Genomic DNA, 20,959 nt, shown 5'->3' with positions numbered 1-20,959 from the left:
GATATAGATATAAATATAGATATAGGTAGATAGATTGGTGTGTACATACAGTTATATAAAATGGTATTGTTGAAGGAATTCTGTTTTCTGAGTGAAAATACCTCATTTTGAACTTGGACTCCAGCATGCCACTTATTTTCAGATTTAACTTCAGGAAAGTTTCATCTATTTATGCCATAGGTCACTTTCTTTTATTTTTTATTTTTTAGTATTCATTTTTTTAGAGCAGTTTGAAGTTTACAACAGAGATTTCCCATATATCTCCTGCTTCCACATGTGAACAGACGCCTGAGTTACCAACATCACTCACCAGAACGGAGTGCATCTGCACCGTGGACGAATTTACATTGACACAACATCCTCGCCCCGCGTCCACCATTCACTTTGGGATTAACCCTCAGTGTCGCACATTCTGTGGGTTTGGACAAACTATAATGACATGTTGCCATCATTACAGCATCATGCAGAGTATTTTTGCTGCCCTAAAATTTCTTTGTGCTTGTCCTGTTCATAGGTCACTTTTTAAATTATTTTTAAATTATTTTATTGTTCAAGTACAGTTATCTGCACTTACCCCCCACCTCTCCCCTGCCACCCCAGCCATCCCCACCTCACTCCCCTGATTCCATCCCCACCCCTAGGTTTTGTCCACATGTCCTTTATACGTGTTCCTGAAAACCCTTCCCCCTTTCTCCCCCATTATCCCCTCCCACCTCCCCTCTGCCTACTGCCAGATTGTTCTTAATTTCAATGTTTCTGGTTATATTTTGCTTGCTTGTCCGTTTTGTTGGTTAGGTTCCACTTAAAGGTGAGGTAACATTTGTCCTAACTGTTGTGAAAATCAGATGGAATACAATATATGAAAACATAAACTACAATATTGGTATTCTAAATTAAAAAGTGATGCAAATTTGCCATTGTGGTTACCTGCTGTTACCTAGAGTCTATCTTTCAAATGTTACTTACTTGTTAGAGAAAATTTTGAGCCTAACTTAGCAACATATCCTTTTTCTTTGCTGATTTATTACACAGGAAAAAGATAAAGTGTCATAATTTAGATACCTGAGTCTAAGGAACTCATGATGTATTGAAAGCCAGCCTTGCTGGGGACTATGGGACAGAAGCAGTATGAGCGTCTCTGTTTGTAACCAAGGTCTTTTGCAACCCTAGACCTCTGGGGAAAGACCTGGGAGTCTGTCACCATAGGAAGGAAAACAGAGATAAATATTCCTCAGATTTATTCAGCAAGAAATTAAATAGTAGAAATGAACCACTATGCCAAGGAAAATCCCATCATTATTTGGCTGCTTTCATAACAAGCATCATTTATAGGCCTAGCAGATGTGCTTTTCTGATTATATTTAAATTCTTCACCTGTGTGAACTGCTATGAAAACCTATACTTCCAGGATGCTGTGGTCACCATGGTGACAAGAAAAACTCAGCAGGCTTCGTATTCAGTGCAATCTGCATGAGGGTGCTCTCTCCAGAAAACATTAAGAATATCTGCTAATTTTATGTTTTTATTTGTGAAGCGAAGGGTAATACTAATGTGCAACCTCTGCAAGGGGTCTGATCAATTCCCCAGTCTCTGGGAGGTGGTGATGGTTGAAAAACTAGCCCGGGCATGCCCCGTCTAAGAAACGCAATCCAAGACACCAATCCGAAATCCAGGATGGTAAGTGTGGAGCTGAATCTGGGAGTGTTTATAGGCATAAAGCTCTAACCTGTCCGATTTAACTTTTAAAAAGAAAGTGCGGAAATGTTTGAACTCCACTTCTAGGGGCAAATAGGGGAAAAGAGGGTGTAGAAGGTTTCTCTAGTTTCCCGTAAGAAATAAGTCAGACAATACATTCCTAGTTCCAGTTATCTTTTAATATAAACCACAAGATTCTTAAGAGCATTTAAAACTCTTTGTACTTTCCTATGCTGGCTATTTTGCTATTCTCTTCATCTTCCTAATGTGTTCTTGAGTAAAAAATTTAAAACCAAAATATCTCTGTAATTCACCACCTTGAGTAACTTGAAAATCCACTAGACAAAACAGGCAACCATCGAATTCTATGCTTCTCAAGCTTTGTACCTTTAAAAGTACAGCCCTGGCCAGATGGCTCATTTGGTTGGAGCGCCAAAATGTTGTGGGTTTGATCCCCAGTCAGGACATGCAGCACATGGTACATACCTAGGTTTCAGGTTTGATTCCTAGTAGCAGCACTCACAGGGTGCATATGGGAAGCATCTGAAAGATGTTTTTCTCTCACATTGCTGTATTTCCCTTTCTCTCCCTCTCTCTCTCTCTCTCTCTCTCTCTCTCTCAGCCCCTCCCCCATTCTCTCTCTCTCTCTCTCTCAAAATCAACAAGCATATCCTCTAGTGAGAATTAAAAAACAAAAACCATTCATCTTTGGTGCTGTCCACAGAGATCCTGATTTCATTGGGGCCAACATATTGAGAGGTTTTGTAGCTCCCCAAATTGTTCTAATGTGCAGCCAGGATTGAGCCACAGCCTTATTCTCTCATCTTCACCTTCCTCAAATTCATTGACCTTGACTTCAGTTCTACTCTGACAAACCATCCCCATGGCCACTCTCTGGACCTTGTGATCACCCAGCACTGTTCCAGCCAACCTTGATATCTTAAACTCTAGCTTCTCTTATTACATTCAATACCTAGTAGTCTGATAGTTCAATTGCTCTCTTGCTAAATCCTTCATTGTAATTCTGCCAAGCCCAAATAGGAAAATGAAACGTCAGGCTTACCTTCATGATCTTCCCACTTTTCTCCCAAGTGCTTTCAGAGGAAGTCGCATTCAGGCCCACTGGTGCCAGCACGTCTCTGGTCCCAGCTGGCAGGAGCCTTGACGCTACCAGAAAGTCTGTTTGCTTCTCTACTTGGCCTTATCTCCTCTTCTCCTACACAAAGACCCCTTCGTCTTCACTGGGAAACTTCTATCTCTTGTCTTTTTGGTGGACAAACCCTACGTCTGTGCCTTGAATCTGACCCCCTTTGGCCTCTTCAGTGGACTTGCTCCTTCATTGTCATTTCTCTGCTGTTACTGACTCTCTGCCTGAGTTGGCTCTTCAACATCAGTGTGTGTGAGAACGTGTGTGGGCCTGGAGGACATCATGCTAAGGGAAGTAAGCCAGACAGAAAACCAAACACTGTGTGACCTCACTTACATGTGGCATCTAGGAGAAAAAGTGAAACTCACAGTGACAAGGAATGGACTGGTGGTGGGGGTGGGGGAGAGGAAATGTGGATCAGAGGGAACAAATTTTCAGTTAGAAGAAGCAGCAGCTTTGGAAACCTAATATGCAGCCTGATGACTATAGTTAATAATATACTGTACGCTTAAAGTCTGCAAGGAGGATAGATGTCAAGTGTCCTCACCACACACACACACAAAATGGTAACTATGTGAGCTGATGGATAGATACATTGATTAGCTCGACTGCACAAGTTATTTCACATGTATGCATATATCAATATCTTACATTTTATAATGTAAATAGATATGATTTTTATTTGTTAATTACACCTTAAAAAGCTGGAAATTTAAAAAGATATATATGCTCAAACTACTACTTTCAAAAAAAACCCAACAAAACAGTAAAGTAACAAATTTCCATTGGCTCTCCTTTTTCCCTCTGCTTATTGCCTTCCTCATTTTTGCAGCCAAAGGATTTTATATTCTTACCCTCAATTTTTCATTTTCCCCACCAAAGTTACTGAGAATTTTAGGGCTAAAACCAATAGATGTATTCAGTCTTTACTGAGACTCCCCTCAGTGTTTGGAGAGCATTGAGCACTTTCTAGTCTTAAACAGTCTCTTCCTGCGTGCGGTCCTAGCTGTCAGTCTCAGATTGTGTCTTCTCTGTGGGCCCTGCACCCTTTGCCCATCTCGGAAATGGCAGTCCTCTGGGTTTCATCCTCAGCCTGCTTTGTTCTCACTCAGTATCCCAGTGGTGCTCAACTGTGGCCATGCAGCAGAGTCACCTGAAAAGCTTAGAAAAACACAGCAGTCCACCTCCTATGCTAACCATCTGAGCAGAATTACTGAAGGGTGGGGCCCAGGCACCTGCATTTTTTTCAGAAACTCCACAGATGATTCTTATGTACAGCCAACCCTGAGAATTAGCTTGAGTGTCTTATTTACACTCATGCCATCAGTAACTTCCATGGCCACTACCAGACTTTCACTGGGATCCCTCCCAGGACCTGAAGCTTGTTCTTTAGATTTATCTACACAAGATCTGCAAACTAAGTCTGTCCAAAACTGCCTTCCTGCCTCCAGCCCCTTCTCCTCACATCCGAATCTGCTCCTTCTCCTGTGTTTCTATCTTAATGAATGATATGACTTTACCAAATTTTACAGCCCCCTCCAAAAAGTTTGGTCATCACTTTAAATTTTTTTCTCTCTCTTTGACCCACTATGTCCAATCAACTGTCAAGTCATACCGGTTCCATCTCCAGCATCCTCCAAGCATGTTCCTTGTGTTCCACACCCATCGGTGCTGCCTTCGGCCTCTGTCATCCCTCATCTGAAATACTATAACCACGTCCTGTTTCCTCTGCTTTCATAGTGTTTTGTTTTGTTCTACCTTTTCCTATCTATACCTCACATAGCACTTGGTATATTTATCTAAAAGGTATATATAATCATATATATGATTATATATGTATAATGTATATATATATATTCTGCTTAAAATTTTTCATGGCTCTCTGTTGCCTTCAGACTACAGTTCAGACTTTGTAACATGACACATGTGACCCGTGAGGGTCTGGCCCCTGCTCCCTTTCCTGGCCAGGCCCTCCCTTGCGTTCTGCAAACGGTCCCGACTACAGCTCTCCCAGTTCATCATTCCCCCTTGTCCCTGAGCCATTATTGCTCCTCTTTCCCTTCTCTCAGATCTTCAGCTCTCCACCTGTGCTTCAGTAACCCCTCCTCCTATTCAGGCTCATATATCCCTTTCTAGAAGGATCCTTGCCTAGCCCTGCAGGAGGGCCTTAGGAGGACTTCCTATGTATTCTTACAGCACGTGACTCCTGTTCTCATAGTACAAGATTGTCCGCTACTCATTGATTCACTTCTCTCTCCCACCTGACTTTCTGTACCTTGAGCACAGACTCTTATTCATTGTAGAATATTTTTTTAACATGACACAGCAAACTTTCAATGACCGTTGAAGGAATGATTTAAAAGGAACATTCAGAAATATTAGTAAAAAATTTCAGAAAGTAATGGTAGAGAGAGGCATAAAGAAGGGTGACCAATAGGTCAGAAGCTCCGAGCAGAATGGACTGAGTGACCAGGGAAGAGGTCGTCGTTTACTGGAAAGCGAATGATTGGCATGGTTGGAGCTGAAGCCAGAATGCAGGAAATTCGGGATGAGTGATGTACTAGTTTGCTGGGGCTGCTGTAACAAAGGGCTACAACCTAAGTGGTATAAACAACAGAAATGTAATGTTTCACAGTTCTTGAGGTTAGACATCCAAGATTAAGGTGTTGGCAGGGTCTGCTCCCTGGAAAGACACTACAAAAGGACTCTTTCTTACCCTCTGGCAGCAAAACTCGTTTTCACGTGTCATTCCCCCATTGGCATATTCAGTCTTCACATGGCATTCCTGTTATAAGAACCTGTCCAAGAATATTGGAACAGGGGCCCACCCTACTACAGGAGGCCTCATTTTTACTAATCACACTTGCAACAACCCTGCTTTCAACTAAGGGCATGTTCTTAGGTGTTGGGGATTTAGGACTGCAATATATGGACTTGGCGGAGACAATTCAATCCCTAACAAGTGGGAATTAAATGAGGTATTGTCAGACTCTTTGATTTATTCATAATGCTATCATTGCCAGACATGCATAGATCAATACTGGCTTTTAATCTCTTATCGAAGAATCTGCATTATTGTATCATATTTATTGTGGTGGCCACAAAAAGAGCTGAATGACTTTCATTACACAGGGCTGCAACACTTATTTCCAAACTGTGCTCTCCACAGTTAGAAGTAGGGGACAGGAAGATCAGCCACAGCAGCTCACTCTACTTAATTTACACAGATGCAAAGCAAGGTTTGAAAGCTGCCCATCTACAATAAAACTGTTAGGCATGTTGGGGGATGTACTTTTAGTCATAATGTTGATAGCAAATAAGTAGACAATCTATGCCCTCAGCAATTGGAGATAAGAAAAGTGATGGACAATTTTAAAAATAAAATGAAAAAAAGTACAAAAATCTTATGTTCCTATATTACCTAATACTTTAAAAACTTTGACAGATACATCATTACTAAGTCTAAGTAAAACATGGATAAGTTAAATCTTGTTTATCTTAGTTGGAAGATATATATTATAGCCTTCTGTACCCTAATTTTAGCTCTTGAAATTCATTGACTAGAACAAAAAAGAAGAATTATACCCTTTGGGGAAGCAACTTTATACCAAAAACCACAGAAACAATTCTGTCTAGTACCTGCAAGAATATTAAATTTCAGGTTAACTTCTGCAGTTTACTTCACTTTTACAGATAAAATATGAAAAGGTGAAGGCCAGGGACTAATCCATCATTTGGGAGAATTTCTAGGCAGCATCATTGAACTTAGAGACAGACTTATGGGGACTTGGAAATAGTATTTGGAGGTAATGTCTATTCTTAAGTGCAATACAAGTTGCCAGTGTAGAAAACAGCTACATTATGTTTATCACACAGTCATAATTTCTAATGGTTTGAGGAGACATGGATCTGACCACATCAACACTTGGCTTGTTTTCAAAATGGAAAGACAGTGCTGAACAATAAAATGCTGTGCTGAATTCTTTCAAATTGAAAAGCAACTGGTTTGTATATAAAGTAAGATAAGAATAAAATTGGTGGAAGTGACTGTGTTTTTGAAATTCCATAGTAAGTTGTAGCCTCAAATATTGGTTTAAAAAACAGCGCGTTGGCCAAGACGTTTCACTTGCACTGGAGGTTAGGAACCCTCATTGCTTGGCCCCATTGAGACAGACTGTGGATGCTCACAGAAAATATTTTTACTTTTTCTAGGCCCTGGCAGGCTATTCTGAGGTTTTCTGCAATGAGTTGCTAATATAGGGACACTTCCTATTCTTTGGTAAAGACAGCGTTAAATTGGCTTGATATAAACTAGATTCTCTCTAAGGCCTTTCCATCACTAGTTATTTCTCTTTATAAAAACATTTAACCCATATTTCACAATATCTCAGTCAAATACTCAATTCTGAATGGATCCAGCATAAATATGAATAATTATTTTATCACCTTTTTACTGAAAATTGATTTAAGGAATCAGTGGTGGGCAGGGAGAGCATAAAAAGTTAAAGATATTTTACAAATTAAAATTTTCAAGGATGGAATTCAGTTATTTCACAGGATAGTTTTCTTTAGGTTTAAATTCATTACTGTTTAGCTAACAAGCTAGTCAAGAGTGTAAGGTGAACAATCTAAAGAATTTTAAACTTATTAGAGTTACATTCAAAATAAGCCTATAGCAAAACCAGGGAGTCAGATTACCCCAGTTCTCCAAGACTGTGGTGGGAACTGTACTGTTCGAAGAGCTTCTCCTCCTCAGAATTGAAGGAGACTTGGAGACAGGTGATGTCCAAGCAAATGTGGGCACTTTGGGTCACTTGTACCTTGTTTTGTATGCTTACTGAATCTCCTGAAAATACCGAGGGGTCAGCAAAGCATGTTGGACTCCCTGCCAAAAGTTTCCTAAGATGTCTCATAGCCACGAGTAGTTCATGCAGAATTTAATCCATGTGCCTACAGTTCATTTACACTAGACTCATCCAAAGGTCATAGGAAGATACTGAATTTCCAAGAAACCTTAAAGAGTATGAGGTTACTGAAGGCATTTGTCCCTGAACCAGAACATCACAGTGTACCAGGAATAGTCAGAATTCAAACATACTGACAGTCAATTTCATTTGTCTAATACATCCTAGGAAACCTCAGAGTTGATTCATAACTCCTGAACTGTAAACACTAATCCATCGTGGCATCCATATAAAGAGTGCAGGGCTGGAATGACAATGTTCAACATCAAGTATATCCCAAACCACATTTTGACTAAACTCAATTTGAGTATCTGCACAGTGGCCTGAAGACACATATGTTTAAAAATAACTCTCAAGCCCTGGCTGGCGTAGCTCAGTGGATTGAGCGCGGGCTGGGAACCAAAGTGTCCCAGGTTCGATTCCCAGCCAGGGTACATTCCTGGGTTGCAGGCCATAACCCCCAGCAACCGCACATTGAAGTTTCTCTCTCTCTCTCTCTATCTCCCTCCCTTCCCTCTCTAAAAATAAATAAATAAAATCTTAAAAAAAAAAAAATAAATAACTCTCTTCCAAAGGACCGAAAAACAACCGACACTTTGAAAATTTTCACTCCTTAAAAGGAAGTCACGCTGCAATAATCCTTTGACTTTCTTCAATATTCTATAATTTGAAAAATGCTTTTAAATTCATAATCTCATCTGATTAGGTAAATAGAATTTTTAAAAGGGGAAGATCAAATTATGTGCAACTCCGAACGCTGTTGCTGTGGTTGCGGTGACGTGCGCCGGGGCGCGGGCCGAGCTGCAGCGTCCGCGGCAGCAGGGGCGACAGTGCTGTGTAGGCCCCTGCATAGCTCCGTTTTATCTTTAAATGCCTGTCTCCTGTGCATGCACGACATCTTTGTTAGCAAAAACAAAACAAAACCATAATCCTATTCTAACACAAAGCTTGGTTATTCTCATTGGCATAACATTTACTTTCAGTGTTTCTCCAAAAACATATTACTTTCTCCAGCATGATTCTCTTCCTCCCTAATTCTACATATTTGCATTGTAAAATGACTTTTCCCTATGGGGTAACAACGTAAGTGCAGAGTGCGATTTTAACTTCAGGTGTGCTCCATGGTCAGGCCAGTTCCATTAGGGCAGAAGCTAAGAAGCAGGCTAGAATTAAATTATGAAGTTGTCGGAAATAAGTTTAACTTACACAATGTGCTGCAAAATGTGAATGGAAAATGTTCTTCCCTCTTCCTAAACTGTAGCTCAAATCATTTATTGTTTTTTAGTTGAGTCAGTGATTAAGATAATTGAGATAATTATTAACATAATTTTACAGCTACCTTGCCCTGGTCGGTATGGCTCATTTGATCAGAGCATCTTCCCACAGACCGAAGGCTTGTGGGTGTGATTCCTGGGCTGGGCACATACCTGGGTTGCAGGTTTGATACCCCTGGTCAATGAAACTGTACAAAGTCAATGAAAAGTGTCCCTGGGTGAGGATAAAAAATATTATGGCCATCTTCATGTAATTTAATTTCGATTAAATGACTTATAATTAATCTTGCAGATTTCACAATTTCTGGAATCCCTTCTTTCCTCTTTTGTTTCTCTTCCATCCATTGCCAGACTCTCCAAAATATGCAACTTAATTTGATGTTAGTCCAGATGAAATTGTATTGGCACGTGAATCCTGTGACCGAGTAAAACTTACAAAGCTGGTGCTTCTATGCTGACGCTCAGGGACATTCAGAGCAGAAATGCTCACTTCACTCGGTTCTCACGGCATCTCATTCTCCTGGTTTTCCTCCTCTTCCTTGGTCACCCCTTCTCATTCTTTGTTATTTCCTCCTCAGATTCTCAAATTTTAGCACTGATACGTCTTAAGCGTAGCGTATGGACATTTTCATCCTCAGCCCCCGTAGGACCTCATCTAATCACAGGACTTTCAAGTTCATATGTCATCATCAAATTTCTACCCTCAATCTAGACCTATCCCCTGAACATAGACTTTAATCTGCTTGCCTGCTTTCCATTTCCACTCAGATGTCTATACCTGAAACCTAATATATCCAGAACCAAAGTTTTACTCTTTCCCTAAACCAGTTCTTCCTGTGGGCTTCCCCATTTCAGTTACCTTTGACTCTTCCCTGTTTCCTACCCCCCACCTTCCCCATCCAATTCAGTCGTCAAATCCAGCCAGCTGTCTTTCAAAATGCAACCCAGAGTCTGGCCATTCTTCACCACTGCCACCACTGCCAGCTGCGTCCTGGCCACCAGTCTTCCTCACCTTGGTTGCCACACATCCTCAGACCCATTTCTCTCTTCATCCTTTTTCCACTTTGGCTTACTCTCCACACATCAGCAGAGTGGTGCTGATAAAACCCAGGTCGTGACGGGTCACTCCTTTGCTCAAAACCCTTCAGTGACCTCTCATCTTCCTCAAAATTAAAATCCTCATAACAGCCTACCACGTGGTGCATCTCCTACTACTCCCGCTCTGGTGCAGTAACGCTGACTACTTTCTGTTCCTCCAGCTCCCCAAGAACAGTCCTGCTTCAGGGGCTTTCTGTTATTTCAGAGGAGAACTTTCATCTCCCTGGCACTCCCTTGTTTTACCTCCTTACATCTCTCATTCTTAATTCTAATATCTTCTTAGGTTTTCCCTGTCCATTCTTTTAATAGTTGTATCCATACTATCCCTGTTCCTGAAGTTCTCTATCTCCTTTACTTTTCAAATTTTTCTCTGTAGAACTTATTACTATCTAAATGTCTATAGATTTTATTTATTCATTTTGTTTATTTTCTCACCCTCCTCCTCCAACTAGAATGAAAGCCCCTAGTCTATTTCATATTTCACTGCATATCCTCAGTCTCTAGAGTAGTTTCTAGGAAGGGCGGTAGTCAATAAATATTTGTTGAATGAATGAATGATTACTATCCACCTTTCTCTTCTTCAGAAGCAGGGAAAATATGAATTATTAGGTTATCAGGCTTTCCCATGTTTATATGTAAATATAATAATCCAATTTGATTTGTTAGGATATGTAAAAAAAGTGATGAGAATATGCATTTTTAAGAGCTGGAGCAAACAGTTTTTTACATCTAAAGAAAACCCACTTTCAATCAAGAAATCAGAAATATATTCAATTAATTGTTTCTAGGTCATTAATGAACTTGATTGTGCTGTTGCTCTCAAACCACTAAGTATAGCTGATATCGAACCAAAGGGCCTTTGTGATCCTTGAAACTTCTTTGAATTTCTAAAGAAATACTCAGGCCTGTGGAAAGAAGTTTTAATAAGACATTGTGCTGTTCAAGGGAGAAGAAAAATATCGTTTCTGACCTCAGGGGCATTAGTGAAATAATAGAGCAAAAGCTCTAGGGAAATTAGTTTTTAGGAAGTGGAATCCAGTGGTTCATTGCACATTCTAAATAGCATCGGAGTGAGAACGACAGTCTGGCTGACTGGCTTTAGTGATGGGGATAGATCTGGCTGCTGTGTCACCGGAAGTAGATTGAAAACCCCCAAATATCAGTGGGATCTTACACAAGCATAAGGACTACTGGGCAGTGGCTCATTCTAGGATTTCATTTAAGTGAGCACATTAGGGAGGCCCAAGAGAGGTCAGGAGAATTTCAGCACTGGAACTGTAATCAATGGAGGTATATAATCTTAAATGTTTTCTTGTGCCTATCCTGATATGTTCAGTCCACGAATGTTTCTGGAGCACCTAATGTGTGCCAGGCGCTGTGCTAGGGACCATGACAGATATGACCCCTGCCCTCATGCAGCTTCTGTCCTAGTCTGGGAGACAGACGTGGAAAGTGGACAGATACATAAGTGTAGGTTGTGACGAGTCCTGGGAGGGAAAATGGGAGGGTGCCAGTGGTGAGAATAACAGGGGCATTTGTGTTAAACAAGATGCCCTGAAAACTCACCCGGAGGGTTCGATACTAATCCAGGAAGTGTTTGAGCAAGCCGTGTATGAGAATCCTCCTGAAGGACATGCAGGCTCGAGGTCTAGGTGCTACTTCTTCCCACTTTCTAGGAGACCTTGGTCCCCTAGCACTTGTTTCCTTTCCCCAAGGCTTTGTTATTCTCCACGACTTCCCACGGCCTGTCATTATCAAGTGTCTCCAACTTCGAAATTAAAACATCACATTTGAAGTCTTCTCTCCAGCCTTACCGACTTCATTTCCTCGCCACTAAAATTCTCTCTTCTCCTCTCTGCCCTTTGTTGCTTTTCCTTTCACTGAGGTGTATTTAAATGGGTTTCTGAGACATAGATCTGTCAAAAAATCGAATGCACACATGCTCAAAGTTTTAATTCAGCTGAACTACTTACTTCAGGCACTGATGTCTTTTTACACTAAATCGTAGGCCACTGCCTCTTAGAATAATGACTATGTTATAATGTTATTGATACAATGTCTCACCATAGTGGGAGTTAAGAACAGACTAAACTGTTACAGACTCAAATGAGATTCCTAATGAAAGGATTTTAAAGTTGGAGACCTGATCAAGAGAGAACCAATATTGATACAAGACATGGTGTGGGAATAAAATGGATTATTGTAATAAAGAAATATATAATAAATTAATAACTGAGTTAATAAATGAATAATAAAGTGATTGGTTTGTCAGTTACCTCTCCAAGCCAGTGGGCATAAACTAGATTGCATTAAAACAAATGTTTCTATATCTCTCGATGTACAATCTTCAGTTACGTAAATGGCATGAGGTACCCCGGTATTAATTACTGGTTCTGGCTAAGGGTGTCTCTTGAGTTGTTGACTTAGGCTTCAGTCTTCTCAAGGCTCAACGGCTTTTAAGGTCACTCCGATAGTTGGCAGGCCTCCATTCCCAGCCATGTGAGTCTCTCCACAGGGCTGCTTATCATACGATAGTTTGCATTGCCCAGACTGGGAGATAAGAGAGACATCCCAAGACACACAGAAGTCACAGTCTTTTATAATCTTATCTCCAAAGTGACATTCCATTACCTTTTGCTGAGTGATCAACCCTGGTACATCGTGGGAGGAGAAACCGCACAGAGATGTGAATAACTGGAGGAGGGTAGTTGGGAGGCATCTCTGAGTCTGGTGACTGGGTTCTCCTGCAAGGAGGCTACTCCCCTCCCATGTAAACCCATGGCTTCAAGTAGATGCTTCTGAAATCTCAGCTTCTGCTGAGCAGCTGAAACAGAGCATATATAATTTAGAACTTCTCTCAAGGGGGTCACTGCATTTAGGCTGGGGTTGGTCTTTTTCTGTGCATTTCAGTGGTTCTTGTACCTTATAATTTTCTGTGTCCCATATCCAAGGAAGTACCTTCAGTCTGTCATAGAATGTTTGCTTTATTTATGCTTTAAATATTATTTGTTAAATCACTTGTCTTTAGACAGCTGCTGTACTTTAAGTGTTAGCAGACTTCAAATGGGGCTGTGGGAGAAATTAGAAATGGCAGCACGGCTGCGGAAACCCCACAGTAAAATCCATCCTGTCAGCATTCCATGATTCCACGTGCCAGCATTTCTTTTAGGTTAACCAAGAAATTGTTTAAAAGATAAACAGTTAAAAGATAAAAGATAAATTGTTTTCCCTCTAAAAGATATTAGAGGGAAAATACAAGTTTTTTGAGAAGGAAATTTATATTTGGAAGGAGGGAATAGGTGTGGCCATTTTAATAACAAGCAGGGGAAAGTATACGTGGATTGTTATGTACACCGGGGGCGTTTCATTGAGCAAAAGTACAGGACTGATTTTCCTTTATTAAATGTCCATACAGAAATAAACCCTACTGTGAAGGAAACTAGGCACTCCCCCTTACCATATCCTGATACTAATAGAGTTTAATTTACTAAAATCTTCAAATCAGCTTCTTATCATTGTACAAACGATGTCTCATGGGTTAATTTGGTCAAACCCTGTAGTGTGACCAATGCGTGCAGATTGTCAGAAACACGTGGATAGCTTGCCTCTTCTTTATTGTTTCTGCATTTTGGTTGCTTTCACCCTGCCATCTTATGCCTCCTATACCCCAAATTATAGTATGCTCACTGTATGCAAGGCTCCTCCTCCTCCCCACCCTCTCCTGCCACCCCCAGAGACATCTCACTTTCTTCCCAAGAAAAAACGTTATCGCCCTCGCCTCTAAGCTCACTGTGTTTACATTTCTCTGCTCTTTTTCTCTCTCCTTCTGGCATGCTGGTTTAATCAATTTTACCAAATGACTTTCCTGGCAGCTGTAAAAAGGAAACCCAGGGCAAGTTAATAGCAATCTAATACTGTAATTTTTGTCATTTCTATAAAATGCACAGAAATGTGTGGTCATCGGATTGATTTTTAATGATCTAAATGATCAGATGTCTCAGCGCTGCACTGCAGCAGCCTGATAATAAATAGCAGAAGGGAGGGGCTCGGGCACTGGGTGCTCACTGAGCGCTAGATGAATAATTCCCAAAACACCAGGCAGCGAGACAACGTAAAATGTCAGGCTTTGCTAAATCATGCATTTGCATTTTTAAACAAAGGCACCTAGCTATTTTAATTTTGCATACAGAGGAACTAAAAGAAGGTGTTTTTGATGGAGGTTTGGAAAAAGTCCTTTCGGGTTAGGAGTCAGACGCCAGCCAAATTCTATGCACGTCTGTTGACATAAGCAGGACGTCAGTGAGGGGCCTCCCAGTCTCCCCAGATAGCATCTTGGCATCCATCCCTAGATGGGGGAAAACGGTGGCTATTTTTTATCTGAAAGGCAATACAATGCCCAAAGGTATATGAAATCAATAAACTATAAACAAGTAGTTTGGTTTTTTTTTTTTCTCTGTAAGAAAGAAGCAGGAAAAAAGATAACTATGGGGAAAAGAAGCAATGAAGCTCACCATTAGACTTTTTAACTAGCTGTGTGACTTTCGGTGATTTGCTTAACTATTTTGTGTGTCGGTTTTCTCACTGGAAAACAAACAAACTAGTAGTATTTCTCTGGAAGTTTAAATGGGGAGAGGCAAGCCACACATTTAGTATAAGGCCTGAAACTTGCTAGTTACACAGCTTACGATCATCATTACCCCAGGTACTGTCTCCAAAACTGCAGTCCTCTCCCAACCGGTCAGTCCTGGTCAGGTCTAAACCCACAGGACAAGGCCTCTCTTACAGTGCAGTCAGCAAAGTGGGTTTTGGAGTCCAGTCACAGCTCAGCCACTTATTAGCTGGATATCTGGACATTAGCTATTTCCTCTAGATTTTTCACGTTCCTCATCTATGAAGTAGAAGATATTAATACTCACTTTATGGGGTTATTGCATGTATTAAAAAAAAAACTTGTGTAAAACCTAATGCACACAACCTTTCTCAGAAAACTCAAAATAATGTTTGCTTTATTTTTTTAATAGTTTATTTTTATTGTATTTTTTCACTACCATTTATCTCCCCTATGCCCTCTTCCTCCTCCCCCACACATGGCCCCTGCACTCCCCACATTTTACATGTGTTATTGCATGCATCTCAGTGTCATGTGGAAGGAAACTAATTAGTTCCTTCTGCTAATGATTCAGTTACTGCAATACTCTTTTGGAGCAGCTCAGCTCAGTTTACATAGCTAGAGATATATAGGTACATGGTTTACACCAGGCTGATCTGGGTCTCACACTAATCAAAGAGGAGTTTTATATATATTTGCTGCTTTATATAGTAGAGTTCTCTTTGAAAAAGAAGGTACTATTTCATTTTAAAATGTTGGATCTTAGTTATAAAGTAGTCAGGTTGGGCTGACCACCAGTCTAATGAATTTCCACAGGGTTAGTTTCATTTAGTCTGTTTCATGACCAAAGTCAGACACCTCACTAACTAATGCATGGCACTCTAGTTAGGTGGTATGACTGAAGAGACTCAATCCCAACCCTGGTGCAGAGTCCCAGAGGTACATTCTGCTGATGATGTCAGCAGCATGGTCTTTGTATCTGAGAGATACCATCTTCCCTGTCCCCAGCCCATATTGCAAGAAAATTAAATTCTAGTTGGAAGAGCATGGCTCAGGAGTTGTAGTAACAAGCATTTAAACCTTTGTTTGAAAAGTCTTGTACTCCTAGGCTAAATGAACTAAAGTTTGGTTTATAATGACAGTGTTATGTTAAGCCTTTAGAAACAAGTTATCAAAATAATAAAAAGTATAAGTCAAAATATAAAATAAGATTTACATAAGATTGGAAAGTTGAGTAACAGCCAATTATATATAAAGTATTCCAATCATTTTAAATAAATAGTAAAAAAGAATAAACTTTGGATTACCAATCATTAAACACTTATTTTTACTTTTGAGGACAGCAGTTGACCTACAAATATTATGCACCTATTTAAGATGCATTATCCTAATACAGGAAATATTTTGGTCACTTGTTAGTCAATGTGCACTTTTAAGCATCCTCATGCCTAGTACATGTCTGGGGGTTTGTTAGTCCCCAGGGAGGAAGAAGAAAGGTATGGTGTCTCCAAGAACACAGCATCTGGCTGGAGAGCAGAAACAGAGTTTTTTATTATAAACAATGCCAAAATGAATACCTTTGTGTGTGTGTGTGTGTGTGTGTGTGTGTGTGTATTTACACGTGAGCAATCACTTTCATAGGATTGATACCTGCAAACCACATGGTACGTGTGCTTTACACTTTAAGAAGCCTGCTTCACAGTGCTCCAATAAAGTCTGTCCCAGCCCATGGCCCCACTAACCACATAAAGGTGTCCCTGTTCCCATCCCCTCCCATCAATGGACATTCCGAGTCTTTATTTCTTACCAATGTGATAGACAAAATAGCTCATGGTAGTTTTAATTCATTTCTTGGGTTACCAATGAGATTGAACATCTTTTCAAATGGCCATTGGCCCTTTGTAGTTGTCCTTCTCTGACGCTTATTTGCATTCATTTCTCATTTTTCTTTTGGGTTGTTGGTCTTATTCTGATGACTTCCTAGACTCTCCAGAAGGTAAATGTTACAAGAACCACACCATGGCTGTGTTTATAGTGCACTCGGCCATCTTCGCATCAGTAATTGCTGGAGAAGCCAGTAGAGCTCGGCCCCTTCGTGCTCCTGCACTGTTTCCCTTCTTCTCCCATGTGACACTTCCACCGCTGGGGTCAGCAGGTTAGAGAGCACACATTTGAGGAGGGCATGGGAAACAAACATTGTACATGCCATGTGGTTACCTATACCTTCTAATGCAATCCCAGTTAAATCTAAAAAATATGTATCCGTGTTATTTTCCAATGAAAAACGTAAGGTTCAGTGATGGTTGGGGAATGAGTCCAAGGTAAACAAAGTGGTGAGAGATCTCAGATCTGTCCGGTGATACTGAAAACCTGTGCCCCTGCCACCAACCCATGCTTTCTTCAGAAAAAAACTCTATTAACGTAGCTGCACACATTCGCTGGTTTTCATGTGGGGCTCTAAGGAGATGTAATACAGAAATACCAAACTTGGGGCCTATGTTTATCAATCTCAAGCTTTGGGTGGGGACCAAAGTAGGGAGGACGAGTCAAATGATAAGAGGGTTAAAGTCGTTCCTGGATTGAGTTGGGAAAAAGAAAAGAAATAGAAAAGATGATGTCCAAAGTACTGAAGACTCCGTGCCTGTGTCAGTGAGCAGGAGCATGTGGAGAGAGGAAAAGGGGGCAGAATGCACATCTGACCCCCACTGACACAATCACCAACTGGCAGTGACCGAGGAACGCTGCAGGTGGCTTGTCGACACACAAGAAAAACATACACAGAGACAACCGAGTCCTGTGGGGAAGTAGGAACGAAATGGCCACTCTCTCTGGTGGGGAGCTCACCCCATTCCCCCACTGGAGAGGCATTTTATTGGTTTCGTTTGCAAAAGAATTCAGGTAAAGCTCATTACTCATTGCTAGGAAGTAAGGATCAAACAATAGGTAACAAGGAAGTCTGAGGGCCTATTTTGAGTCAGTGTCAAAGAGCTGTAAAAAACTTTAAGGAACAAACTTACTTCTTCCTTGGACCCTTATTCAACTGAGAGCATTCTAAACAAAGCAGGCTTCACAGGGTTTTACATATTCTTTCTTAGGCCTGATCACCTGGGGAACCCACCCTTTCCAGCACAGGGCTGCACCACCCTCTGTCATTGTTTCAGGCTTAGGTGGAGCAAGGGAACTAAGGCAGCCAAGAGATAAGAAGATTTTCTCACATACAATGAGGACTCAGGTTTTATCAAAGCCGAGAGGCGAGGGTCCATCACCCCCTTTTGCTGTAGCCCCCAAAGTCCTTCCTTGGGGGCCTCCCATGTGATCGTGCCTGTCTTAGATCGTTCCCCCCTTGGAGAATCTTACCTGTCATTGGCTAATTGACCAAGCATTGGGGGCCAGGCAGGGTGAAGTAAAAGGAGCAGAAGTGGTGCTCCTGCCAGGGAGTTAAGCTTTTGTCTCTTTGCTGGCTTATGGTCCAAGGTCATTCCCTCAGCCTTAGCCTTGGTGGGGGTTACAGCTTCTGATACCAGGCAGGGTAGTTCCCAACACCCCATGCTTGTGAGCTATTAAATAAAGAACATTGAAAGAGCAGCAGCAACAACAGGGAGAAGAGTTAAGGTGAATGGTCCCTCATTGTCAGATGCCATTCAGACAACGGGATTTTAAAAAGCAGAGCCTCACCTTGCAGCACGCCCTCCCCATAGCAAGGTATTCAAGTATCAGAGACCTGCCTTCATGGGAAGAGGACTCGCCTATGTATCTGAAAGCCAAGATGGGAGTTGTAAGATTACTAGAAGTATCCTCTTGGAGTATAAGAGACAATTATGATAGCTTAGGTCACTAGCTTTTAGTAATTCCATCTGGTACTTTACAAATTAGCTATTTATTCTGCTGTTCTTATGAATGTGTTAGTCCGCAGACATATCATTGTCACAAATTAGTCACCTAGTGTTTCTCTGAAAGTGACTTAATGAGAGCACATAAACATTATAATATGAGATAGCAAAGTAGGTCCTTGCTTGATCCTCTAAATGGAATTTGGCATAAAATGATTTACTTGCCGAGGGGTTTTTGGCACACACACCATCTCCTGTTTTCTGCAATTCGAATTCGGTCATTGCCCTGGATGCTAGCAGTGCCATGGAATGTCGGAAACCTCTTGGGTTTCCCCAGGAACGCCAGGAGAAATCCAAGTCTGCTGATGAGTGATGGATTTGCAAGTTGCACACATCCTTTTTGTTTTTGTTTACATTTGTTATCACAGGTGTCATCACTGCTGTTGAGTCAGTTCAATAATAGTGATTGCAACTTTGAGAAATAATTTAAACATCTCATTTTAAAGAGGTTTTATGGCAGATGAACTCACCCACCAGTTATTCAAAGAAGAAAACAAAAGTGAGAAAACATAAGCTTTTGCTCTTCTAATTGGATTACCAGTTGAGAGGTGCCCGTGTTTGGACTGTAATCCCGGTGAACACTTCTGGTGATTGGTCTCGGGGAAGCAGCATTCTGTGCACGTTTGGAGCTCCCGACTCAATGGCTTCACGTGAACACATAAGGAAGACGCCTGGTTTTATCAAATGAAGTTTCGAAGTAGGCTGTTCCAGGAATGGTTACTAAGAGGTTCAGACACAACATCTAGGTTTTGCTTTGTTGTCTTTTGGCTCAGATTGACTCTTCTCGTCGTCACAACAGGGTGGCCCTAGCCTGGCACCAAGTCCAAGAGCAGAAAACAAACGCCTTCTACCTTGTGCTTCTTCTTTTATGAAAACCTTTAGAAATCATCTCAGCCGACTTCCTTTTACTTCTTTGGCTAGCTTTGGTCTTAAAACATAAACAAATTACTGGCCAGCAAATGGGATTAGACTGTTCAGGATTTACCCCTGGGCTGGGTATGGGGTCACTTTCTCTTGAGTACTCAGCTGCTTCCAAACATGGATTTCTGCAAAAATAATTGGGTGCATGCCAGTTAGAAAGAAGGGAGGGTGGATGGATATTGAGTAGATTACCAAGAGTGGTAAAAGAGCCGTGATGTTATCAGATCGTAACAGTGTTGAAACTGAAGGTTCAGCAAAGGCAATGAGATACGATAGGCACTGCACCCCACAGTGAGGCAGGAGTACTAAATCCCGGTTTTCAAAACAGGTGGCCAAGAATCGGTTTCATAACTTTGAAGCCATTCACACAGGTGGCTTTAACTCAGATGCAGACTATAAAAGAGTTCAGAGGAAAAAGGAAAAGTAATTTGCAAAAAGGTGTTTTGTTGTCTTTTTGTTTTTAAGAAAGAGAAGTGGGTAGTGCTGTGAGTCTTGTCTTACCGCCCCTCACAGGGGGCTATGCTGATCTCGGTGACATCAAGCCAGGAGAAAGAGGCTTTAGTGGTGGGCTGTTTCCCTCGTGAACCAGATGTACATCACACTAGAGAGAGAGCTGGCCTTGAACCATTTTGTGTCCTTCCCAAGAGGACCATCTGGAAAAGGCACTTGGACTCCAACAGCAAGTATTTGCCGGGATTTGGCCACTAGGAAACCGAGGGCTTGCTGGGGACTGATTAACCAGCGGCACTCTGAAAACAAAGCTCTGAGTCACAGGGTTTGCAGCCAGGGATCCCAGCAGGGATGCAGCTGATGAACCCACAAAAGTGCCCAAGAGACAAAGAGGAAGCTTTCAACATCTGCCAGGAATGCAAGATGCCATCTTATGACAATGCCAATTCAAGGGGAAAATATCCCTGTGTTTTCCAGTCTCTCTCCATGTTGTCTACTGCAAAGCAGTCAGTACCAATAGGTGGCAAGTCAGGGTAGCAAAGAAGGGAAAACACCAACCCTACCCCCTGCCCCAACTGCTCACCTATGTGGGCCCAGGTGAAAGCAGGGAGGAGATGTGAGTTAAATCAAGTTTGGAATTTTGGATTACAGTTTGGGTTGGACATTCTAATCTCTGATAGAATTTGAGATGATGGTTTCAAGTGAGCATAAAGCTCTCTATTGCTTAAAAGTGCCCAGAAAAGTCACAAAAACTTTCTCTATAAATAAAACTTAGCAGGACAGTGAAAAGCCAAAACATAACGTGTTTTAAATATATACCACATGTCCTTATTTTCAATGCTTTGTTACAATATTAATATGACACGATCACCAACCGGCAGTGACCAAGGAACGCTGCAGATGGCTCATTG

The 20,959-nt window shown here is 41.3% G+C and overlaps 1 protein-coding gene across 1 annotated transcript in view; it reads left to right on the top strand.

Annotated features, from left to right (window-relative positions):
• PDE4D (phosphodiesterase 4D) overlaps nt 1-20,959 on the top strand; it is a 798,342-nt gene that overhangs the window by 253,985 nt on the left and 523,398 nt on the right.

This window comes from Phyllostomus discolor, chromosome 3, assembly GCF_004126475.2.
Source record: "Phyllostomus discolor isolate MPI-MPIP mPhyDis1 chromosome 3, mPhyDis1.pri.v3, whole genome shotgun sequence".
NCBI lineage: Eukaryota > Metazoa > Chordata > Mammalia > Chiroptera > Phyllostomidae > Phyllostomus > Phyllostomus discolor.
The sequence above is the reverse complement of the archived record's forward strand: the minus strand, read 5'-3'. Positions and strand labels throughout refer to the sequence as shown.